Here is an 11,267-nt window from a genome sequence, read left to right on the forward strand (position 1 = left end):
GTGCCCAAGATCCCGAGAGGAGAATGGAGGAGAAGGGATTGCGGCGTGACCATCCCCCCTGGGGGGTGATTTCTCGCTTTCTGTCTCTGTCTCTCTCTGTCTGTCTGGCGAGCGCACGCGCCCTACAGTGAAAAAAATCTCTCCAAAAAAAAACGTTTGTGCATAAAAAGAAAAATATAAGGCAGTTATCTGAATGTAGAGTCAAAGATAAATTTATTCTTAAGGATAATATTTGAAGATAATCATGAAACAGAGAGAGAACTCAATATGCAAGAGGAGAGAGACTCAATAAAATGGGGTCTGAAGATGTGGACAGGGCTGATTACAAGCTACTATGTTAAAGATTAGCCATGAGTAGATAAAGGGATACTTTCTCCTCTGGCATGGGGATGAAGAAAGTAAAAATGGGCATAGTGCTGACCAGTTTTGTGCTAGCATGCAGCATATTGCATTTTCTGTCCTGTGTATTTCTCAGTAATGTGACCAGGCTACTCTTCCATTTAGAGGTAAACTCTAATTCAATACTTGAATCTAGCTTACACTCAGCAACTTGTTTGATAAATACAATGGAGTAGAATTTATATTCTTGGAATTCCTTGACTTAAGATCTATTGTAGGTGCCTTGGAATGCTTGCTCTTTATTCACTACTTGCCAGACCCAACTACCATGCTGGGAGCAGCCCAAGGCACAAAGAGAGTCAGTCCGTGTAGGTCCTCTGGTTGACAGCCCCTGCTCAGCTCCTAGCTTACTGCTAGCATCAATTGCCAGCCAAGGTCAAATCTTCAGTTGTCCATAGGCTAAGCTGATGTCTATAGTTCAAATTAAAGTGATCCTACGCGAGAGCTACTCAGCAATGTCCAGTCAACCAATAGAATCATAAGAGAAAAATAAATTTTGTTTAAAGCCATTAAATCTTGAGATGTTTTGTTATCCAAGCAAGGCTAAGCAGAGACTAGAAGTTAAGAGAGTTCATATTTCATTTTCTCTTAGTTGAGAAGAATACTAAATTATTTGGGACAGCTAACATGAGGAATGAAACAGATAATTGATCAGGGATGCAAAGAAAAATTGTTAAACAGTGTACAAGGTCCAACTCAGGTCATAAATCCTAAATCTGAGATAAAATCATTCCCTTTTATGATTTTTGTCTAGTAGAACTAAGCAGGTTTACGTAGAGCTGGAGGTGGGCAGTGCAGATATACAAAGAAAACAAGAAGCCAAGAGACCAGAGGTAGTACTGAGAGTAGTTAAAGGAGTAAACTAGTACCTAGAAACAGGGCTGAATGATCATTCAGACACAGTAGGAAAAGAATCTGGGACCCATGAGGCTGATAGAAATACTGCAATTTCTTTTAAAACCAGAAGGAAAAGTCAACTTATTTTTTTTAAGATAGGATCTTGCTATCATTATCCTCCTATCTCAACAACCCAGAATCCTTATGATTACAAATGTATGCCATCACCCTAGCCTTAAAAATAAATTTTTAAATTAAAAATAATTAATTAATATATATTAATACATTTGTCTTTATAGGAATGCAGTTGTAAAATATATAACATTTAACATATTTTATAGAGAAATGAGCCATGAAGGCATAAATCCCTAAGTTATCATGTGGCCCTATGTAGGAAGCTAAGAAGAGCAGATGATGTAAGAGAAAAAGGGAGGTCAGAGGGCTAGAGAACACTGCTGTGAATATGTAGTAGAACTAGAGCAAGAGATCTAGGAGAAAAGATTGTGATGAGTGAGAAAGAAAGAATGTGAAAATTTTAAGTTTTCAGAGATAGAGAAAGATCACACAGATGATTGAGAACCTCTGAGATGTTGTGAGAGGTGGGAAGAGAGGTGTTTGTCTAAGCAGAGGAAATGAAGAGACATGGTGGATAGAGTTTGAGCAGATCATTAACACTGAAGTGATTCATGATAGTGGCAGAAGTCAAAAAGAAGACTTGGACATCACATGAGCCACAGCTTTATGTCTAAAAATAAACACATAAAATGGAAGTACTAGAAAAAAAAAAGGGAATTTTTTTCCCCAGTTTTTGTCATAGGGCACATGTACTGGGTGGGGTAGGAGGTGGGGAGTGAGATCTCTGCTCTCCCCAGGGGGATGGCCATGTCACAATTCCTTCTCCTCCATTCTCCTCTAGAGATTTTGGGCACGCTTCACATACACCCAGTGTGCTGCTGGCCATGTGGAAATGCCAGTTGGCCATGTGGAAATCCAGTACCTTAAACACTATGCCAGCTGCTCGCTCCAGAAACAAAGGAAATTTTTTTTGAGAGAGAGATTTTTACTTTAGGGTACGTGCACTCACCTGTGAGACAGAGAGAGACAGAGAGACAGAAAGCAAGAAATCATCCCCCAGGGGGATGGCCATGTTGCAATCCCTTCTCCTCCATTCTCCTCTTGGAATTTTGGGCACTCATGTACATACACCTGGCATGAGTTTCGAGCCTCTGGGTCCAGAAATCAAACCATGAACGAAAATGTGGGAGTCCAGCGTCAGAACAATTACGCCATTGGCGGGTCCCAAAACATAGGAATTTTGTTTTTAATGTCACAATAGAGAAAGTATAAAGTATGATTGAAAAAATGGATAGGAAAATGAAGAGACTGATAAACTAAGTAACATATAAATAAAAGTGTTGCCCAGGACAAACACCAAAATGGCAATTCAACAAACTAGGGGGGGGAAAATTGCAACTCATATTTCAGTAGAGGTCTATTATTCCTACTGTATAAAAACCTGCAACAGAACAATAGGAAAATATGCAAAGGAGATGGCCAACAACTCACAGAAAAGGAAATACAGTTTTATATGTTTGAAAAAAATATTTGACCCCACTCAAAGTAGGAGAATTGCAAAATAAAAGTTTAGTTAACTATTTTTAATTATAAAATTGACAAAAATCTTTAAAAATGTATAAAAATTGTACTGGCAAGGATAATGGGAGACTAACTCTTTCAAGCATAGCTAATTGATGTATAAATTAGATCTCAGTCTGTGGAGAACAATTTTTTAATCTACCAAAATGTTAAAACAGCAAATAACCTTGACCCAGCAATCTAACTACTAAGAACTGATGCCATAAATAACTTGCATGTGTAAAATTTGACATAGATAAAATATTATTTATAGCAGCCTTGTTTGCAATTGCAGAAAACTAGAAAGACTAGAAGGAATCTAATTGTTCATCCATAGTGAGCAGGTAAAATAAATTACTGAACATCCTTACAAAGTACTATACAGTAATTCTTTTTAAAGGAAAAAAAATTGTATGTAATAATAATAAAAAAAAACCTTTAAAGTATTTGTTAAGCAACGAAAGGAAGAAAGCTTTCAGAATAGTGTATATGGTGCTTCACCATTGGAGTATCTTTAAGAAACAAAAATTTAGTTATAAATATGCATATAAATATGAAAGAATCTTCAAAATGTTCATGGCAAATGTATATCATGAAAAAAACTATGTCTGGGATTTCAATTATTTTGCGCCAAAATAGATTTGTACTTTAATTCCACTTTTCCAGAAACTTGTTGAAGCCCTTTGTGTGTGTGTGTGTGTGTGTGTGTGTGTGTGTGTGTGTGCATGTTCATATATATATGATTATACTTGCATAAAATATTTCTATAAGGGCATTTTTTAAAAAAATTGATGATAAAAGTTGCTTCCAGAAAAGAAAGTTACTAGCAGACTGGAAGACATGGGACAAGGATCATTTTTATTTCAAAATTTTTTCTGATGACAAACCGCTTGGCGTAGTCATGACCATAGAGGTGACCAGATTAGTTAAGACACTAGACTTGCAAGTTAGGTGTCATAGAACTCAAAAAAAAAGGGGTTTTGAATATGATTGGAGAGTCAAGGTTTGGAAGTGACAGTGAAGGTCTAAATGACTATCTCTTCCTTGCCCAAAGCTCAGATGAAGGAAGAATGTCCAGATTCTTTAAAGAAAACTGCCTGGTGAGCAATGACATTAAAGACAAGCCAAGTTTCCACGACAGAAAAACATAATGAGTTCCACAAGGATGCTGCAGAGACACTTCTAGGGAACAGTAGAAAGGTGAGAGATGTCACAGACAAAAGCAATGAGAAGATGACTTAGAGAAAGAAAAAATGAAGCAGAATGGAGAATAAAAAAGGAAGGGAGGGAGATGCCTGAGAAGCCTACCTTCTAGACTTGAAGGTGAAAGTCATGAGAGGCATGAAAGAAATTCAGTTAGTAAGGTTCTGTGGTTTTATCAGTGCCAGTTTGAGCTCAGGCTCCAACTGACCCAATGTTGTTAGTCTGTGGCCGAGTCCATAAGAGCTAAGATTGGCCCTGGCTAGAGCCATGCATTGTTAACTGCTTTTACTATGGAATTTATCCTACAGACTCTGCACAATGTCCCTGATAGAAAGAGGATAAAACAGTAATTGGGTCATAGGGACAGTCATGAGGCATTTTTGCATAGAAAAATGCATAAAAATACATCATGACTTTCCCAAGGACCTAATATTTATGGCCTAACCCCTATGGGGCAGAAACTACACTGTTCCTGAGACCACATGGAAGGCCCAGGTTCAGTCTCTAGCCCAACCTAAAACAGGCTTCATGGAGGCAAGCACCTGTGGTCCTAGCTAAGTAGGTGGCTAAGCAGGAAAATTTCAACATGGCAAGACGCAGGCAAAAGTACCTCTCTCTCTCTGTCTCCCTCTCCCCTCAGAATTTAGGGGGAAAAATATATATAAATATTTATATACATATACAAGATATTTATGTATGTATATAAATACACACACACACATATACATATTTTTGTAATGCCACAAAATTTAACTCTAGATAGAGTTTGCTACCTACACGAAAGGCCTTTTCCCCAACTTTGTCATTGACCTGAAATTTCACTTGCTGATCTATTTTTCCAATATTCACTCATTCCTATTGACTTAGTGGTTATGTTTCCCCAAAATTCATATCTTGAATTTGATGGTATTTGGAAGTGGGGTTTTGGGGAAGTGATTAGGTCATGAGGTCAAAGCTTCATAAATGATATACTTTTCTTATAAAAGAGATTCCAGGGTACCAGCAGTTGGCATAATGGCTATGTCTCTGGACTCTCATGTAGTTGACTGTGGTTTGAGTCCCGGACCCAGTGGCTTAAACTCACACCAGGCTCGTGTGCGTGCGTGTCCAAGATCCTGAGAGGAGAATGAAGGAGAAGAGATTGTGGTGTGGTCATCCACCCTGGGTGGTGGGGGGGGGGGGGATTTCTAGCTTCTGTCTCTCTGGCCCCCACATGTCCTCCATAGCAAAAAAAAAAAAACCAAAAAAACAAAAAAACTTCTCCCAAAAAAAGAGAGATTCCAGGGAGCTCCATTGCCCCTTCTACCATGGGAGGACACAATGAAAAGACAGCTATTTATGAGCCATGAAGTAGACCCTCACAGGACACCAAATCTGCCAGCACCTTGTTCTTGAATTTTTCTAGTCTCTAAACCCATAAGAAATTAATTTTTCTTGTTTATAAGCCACAGAGACTGCTTCCTAAGTTTGGGGGGTGGTAAAAAAAAAGAGGGCAGCCATTGAAGGGGATTGCTGCTTGTCTGGGTTGTTGAGGATTTTTTAAAATTTATTATTCTTTCCTCGGCTAATTGCATGTGGAACTTTAGGTGTACATTTAGTCATGGGTCTTGAGGAATCAGATTGCCACTATCAAGAAAGAAAACATTCATTGTCAACTAGCAAAAATGGGAAAAGTCAAATAGTGATTGAATTATTTTATCCATCCTGCTATGCTGATGGCAGAGAAAAGAGCTATATGGTGTACCTTAAAAGCCATGCAATAAGGGACCAGCAGTTAGCACAATGGTTATGTCGCTGGACTCCCATGTAGTCGATCGAGGTTCTAGTCCCAGACCTGGTGGCTTAAACTCATACTGGGTGCGTGTGCGTGCATGCCCAAGATTCCGAGAGGAGAATGGAGGAGAAGGGATTGCAGCGTGGCCATCCCCTCTGGGAAGTGATTTCCTGCTTTCTGTCTCTCTGCCTCTCTGTCCTTCTGATGAGCACACGCACACTATAGCAAAAACCTCTTCAAAAAAAAAAAAGCCATGCAATAAAAGTAGGTATCCAGAAACAGTTTATATTGTTTATACTGATGATGTTGATGTCAATATCAACAGATACTATTAGGTTGGCAGGAAGGTAATAACGTATTTTCCTATGCAAAAATGAGTCATGATTTTCCCAACAGCCCAATATAAGGTACTTTCAGAAGATTTAACATTAAATTACCTTGCCCAGTGCAGTTTTTTAAAATTTATTATTATTATTATTATTTTGAGTTTGCTGTAGGGTATGTGTGCTCAGAGAGACAGGGAAAGACAGGGAAATTGAGAGAACAAGTCACTAGGTCTGGTCAGCCATGTGGGAGTCTAGCACCCCCAACCCCATGCCACCTGCTAGCCTCGCAGTTTTTCTTCAGGAAACACCACCTTGTGGAAGATTCACTCTATCCTTCCTTCACTCTGCTGGGCCAAAGTCTAGGGTTCTTTTTTTTTTTTTTTTTTTTTTTTGACTGGGAAGCTCTGTTTTTTACATGAATTTAACGGGCTACACTTTCACACTTCCTCTGTTTAAGTATATAAGGGGCTGCTGAGTTATAAGTTATGTTCATTATTCTACTATCAGCACTGTCATGCTCTCTGTAGAGTGAAGAACCAAAATGTAGGATTTAATAATGCAGCCTTCATCACCAGGAATCCTTTCCTCAGCAAAGTAAAGTTCATCTACTACTATTTTTTGCTTTTATTTATGGGTTTGTTGGTTCTTACAGCAATGTAGTCATGATCAATTCTTCTTAGACACTAAACCATATCCTATCCTCTTGGAAAGTTGGGAATTGCACTAACATTGTTTACCTACCTTGTGATGTACAGACATTTATGGACATTCCTGTACATCAGAAAAAGACAACCCCACGACATATACTGGTTTCCACTGGCCAGTTTGGGCCTGAATAAATTATCCTTTGCAGATAAGAGCCTTTACTAAATTGCTAAAGAAGGTGGCTGAGTTGCTTCCTTCTCTTAAACCTGCTCTCACTAGGGGCTGTCATAACAAAATCAGTGAACTTTGGGTATATCAGCTAAGAAGACTATCTGAGGAATCAGGATTTCAAGAAGATGTGAAATTTAAAATAAATATTCCATTTGATGAATTATAAAAAATTACCTGTCTCAAGCAACAGTCGATCTACACACCGTGCAAAATCAGCATTTTGAAACTGGAGTTGCAGAGTGTATGGCAGCTGGCACAATTATTCTTGCACATAATTCAGGGGACCCAAAGCTTGACATTCTTGTTCATCACAAAGGTGATGAAACTGAATTTCTGACTGAGAGTAAAGAAGGCTATGCTGAGACCATGGCTCATATTCTTTCCATGTCTCTCAAAAAAGACCCAAATCTGAAAAAAATGTGCGTGCATTTGTAAGCAGATTCTTTGATCAGTAATTTGAAATGACATTACTATCATTTGTGGAGAAGTTATTTAAATAATATATTTGTACAAATTAAAGATATTTAATATAAAATAGTTAAACACATTTTGTATGTAAATATTTTTAAACTCATTCCATATTGTAATAAACTCAACCTAAGCAATGTTAAAAAATAAAAAAAGCCACCTGCTTTATGGCATTATTTTTATAGCAGCTTGCCTGAATGACACTATTACTGAATCTGCCTTTTCCTTCATTGAGTCCTCTGGTGTTTTACCACTATCTGTCTTTGAGAATCTTTGAAAGACTAGAACAGAAAAGAAACTTTAGAGATCATTTACCCTAGTGGTTGTCAACCCTGGCTACTTAATAAAAATCACCTGGCAAGTTTTAAAAAACCAAACAACAACAAAAATCCCCAAAGGTCACATCTCCCAATATGATTTAACCATTTTAAGATAGAGGAATGGGGTTGAGGGTGGGAAAGGAATAGAGGGGGCAGCAGGTAGTGTAGTGGTTAAGGTGCTGGATTCCCACATGGCTATCCATGGTTTGAGTCCTGGATCTGGCAACTTGAAAATCATGCCAGACAAATGTGTATACTTGTCCAAAATCATAGGAGTAAAAGGGATTCTGGCATGGACATCCTCCTTGGGAGGGAGGTGATTTACCAATTTCCCTCTCACTGTCTCTTTCTGCCTCTCTCCAGTGAGTGCATGCACCGTATGGCAAAAGTCTAAAAAAAGAAGAAGAAAAAAAAGATAGGGACCAGGAATAATATTCTTTAAACTTCCTCAGCTAATTCTATGTATAGTCAAAGTTGTGAACTAAAGGAAATAATCTAAGGCTCACCTTAATCCTACTGAACCAGAATCCACATTTTTTTAAAGGTTTTTACCATAGGCCATGTGCACTCACTCACTAGAGAGCAGAGAGGAAATAAAGAGAGACAGGGAGATGGAAAGTGAAAATTCGCCCTCAAGAGTGGTGGCTATGCCATAATCCCTTCTCCATTCTCCTTTCGGGACCCTGGGGGCATATGCATGCACACCCAACATGATTTTCAAGCCACCGGTCCAGGATTTGAACCACAGTCACCCATGTGGGAATCCAGCCACCTTAACCACCACACCACTTTCTGGCCCCTAGAATCTGCATTTTAATAATATGCCCAGGTGATTTAAGTACAAGTAAAGTTTAAGAAGCATTGCTTTAAGAGTAAGCGTCTGCCCTTGGTCATTTTCTCTAATCCCTCTTTTCTCTATGCTTGATAGTCTTAGCTATAATTCCAACTATCCAGTCTAAGCAAAAATTCCAGAATCTATTCCACTGACCATTGTATTGCTATAATTTACAAACATAGATGGTTAGATGGATAGGTATGACATAGATATAAATATTAATATAAATATATAATAACTCACTAAGAGTTATGCCAAGTACTCTTCTAAGAACTTTATAAATATAAACCCATTTAAATTTGCCTCTGTTAAAAAATAGTATTTTATTATCTTATCATTTTTGAACTTTGGATACTTTTTACCTGGGTCTCTACCATTGCCCAACCATTGTGGTTATCTGCCTACTTCTATACTCTCTCTACCTTATGACCATTCAGAATTTCCATACTGAAAATCCTGGGTCAACCTGGGGTGTGATGGTTAAGGCAATTGGATCCCACATAGCTGATGGCATGGTTTGAGTCCTGGACCTAATGGCTTGGGAAACAGCCTACACACGTGTGTGTGCCTAAAAATCTTCAAAGGAGGAAGCAATGGAGGAAAAGAGATTGAGGTATGATCATGCCACAGGAAGAGTTCATTCTCATTTTTCCTCTCTCTCTCTGCCTCTTTCTAGTGAGTGCATATACCCTCTGGTAAAGTTTTTTTAAATAAAAGAAAATCCTAATGAATGTTGTCTAATACTTTATATTTCACCCAATATTTTCACATGAATCAGTTTATTTAACCCTCACAAAAACTATGAACATTTTTAAATAAGTAAAATAGGGCTATTAAGTATGTATGTGATTTGCTCAAGACCAGCAGCTGACTCTTAACACTTATCTTATGCAGCTCTGTCTTCCTAAAGTACAGGTAGAATCCCTCTCTATAAAACAAAACAAAACAGAAAATGTTAATATCTCTCATAATTACTTATAGAACCTATTTTTCCAGTTTCAACTTCTCCATACCCTATTTGACAATGACATGTTATTCTTAGGATGTGCTATTGCTTTTCTAACTCTGCTTCTGTTCACACTGTTCCCATAACCTGCAATACCCTTCTTCCCATCATCATTCAACAAAACTTTATCCATCCTTCAACACCCTCCCTAAAAGGCCTTACCTCCATGAAGCCCTTTCCTGATTAACTATAACAGCTTTAATTAATGCATACTTTCTGCCTTTTGCCAAATCATTTATCGTATGGTGAACAGAGTATTGCTTCTGGATTTTGAGTGCCTATATGCTAAGCCTCGTGCCATTTATGAGCCTTGGGCTTTAGATCCTATCAGTAAAATAGTAATGCTACTAGCAGATAAACAGCCTCAAAGCACAGTGGATAAGTACAACACATAGGGAGCTGGATCCCACATGGCCTACCATGGTTTGAATCCTGGGCTTGGTGGTTTGAATAGTATGTCGGGCATATGTACACATGTGGAGAACTAGAGGAAAACTGACTGTGGCAGACAGTGACCCATTGAGGGGTGCTTTCTCTCTCTCCATCTCTGGAAAGCACAGGCATCCTCTGGCAATTAAAAAAAAAGGTAAAAAGAAAGAAACAAACAAAACTGTTGTGACCTAATTAGTGAGGTTTCTGCAGTTATGCTTTATTTCAGAGAGGGAAATAAACAATGAATGGGTAAAAATAAAAGCTGATACACGAAGTATTTGTTGATCACCTATTTAAAGGCCCTCTGAGAAGAGAAGAATGAGCTCAGACTGATCCATTTAATGCACTAGAGAAAAAGTGTCCCAAGAAAAGTGAGAAACATGTACTAAAGATTGAAAAAATAAAAGACGCTTATAAGAAGTTTGCAGAACTGACATGTACTATAGCAGAAGCACCAAGTAAAGTATAGAACAAAATGAAAGGAAATTCTAGGGAAGCCAGTCTCATAAACCAGGATGAAAAGATCTCATGTGTTTGACTTACAATGGTAAGTACTAAAACAGTGTACATGAACAAATGTCATAATCTTTTTCTTTTTCTTTTATTTTTTTTAGATTTTTGCCATAGGGCATACACTCACCAGAGAAATCACCCATTGTGGGGAGTGGGGGGGATAGCCATACTGCAATCCCTTCTCATCCATTCTCCTCTTAGGATTTTGGGCAGGCATGCACACGTGCCTGGCATGATTTTCAGACTGCTGGATCTGGGACTCAAACTACGGTTGGCCATGTAGGAATTCAATGCCTTAACCACCATGCCACCTGCTGGTGCCTGTATTAAAAAAAAAAAATTTAAGAATATTCTAGGGGAGACCAGCGGATAGCATAATGGTTATCACTGTACTCTTATATAGTTGAGCACGGTTCAAACCCACCTTTTGCTATCCTTCATTCAACCAATCACGGCCCACCAATGTGTATATAAGCACGATCTCTGGTCCATAGACACCAGACGACCAGGAAGACGACACAGACAACCAGGAAGAAAACGACCCTGAGCTGCGACACCGCGCCGTTCTCCGGACGACCCTGAGCTGCAACACTGCGTCGTCTCCGGACGACCCTGAGCTGTGACGCTGCGTCGTCTCCGGCCG

At 38.7% G+C, this 11,267-nt stretch overlaps 1 pseudogene; it reads left to right on the plus strand.

The window, feature by feature from the left end:
• Positions 1-3,978: 3,978 nt before the first annotated feature.
• Positions 3,979-7,550, plus strand: LOC102502660 (GDP-Man:Man(3)GlcNAc(2)-PP-Dol alpha-1,2-mannosyltransferase pseudogene; annotated as a pseudogene).
• The last annotated feature ends 3,717 nt before the right edge of the window (positions 7,551-11,267 follow it).

The sequence above is a fragment of the Tupaia chinensis genome, unplaced genomic scaffold (assembly GCF_000334495.1).
Source record: "Tupaia chinensis unplaced genomic scaffold, TupChi_1.0 Scaffold144041_1, whole genome shotgun sequence".
NCBI classification, from domain to species: Eukaryota; Metazoa; Chordata; class Mammalia; order Scandentia; family Tupaiidae; genus Tupaia; species Tupaia belangeri.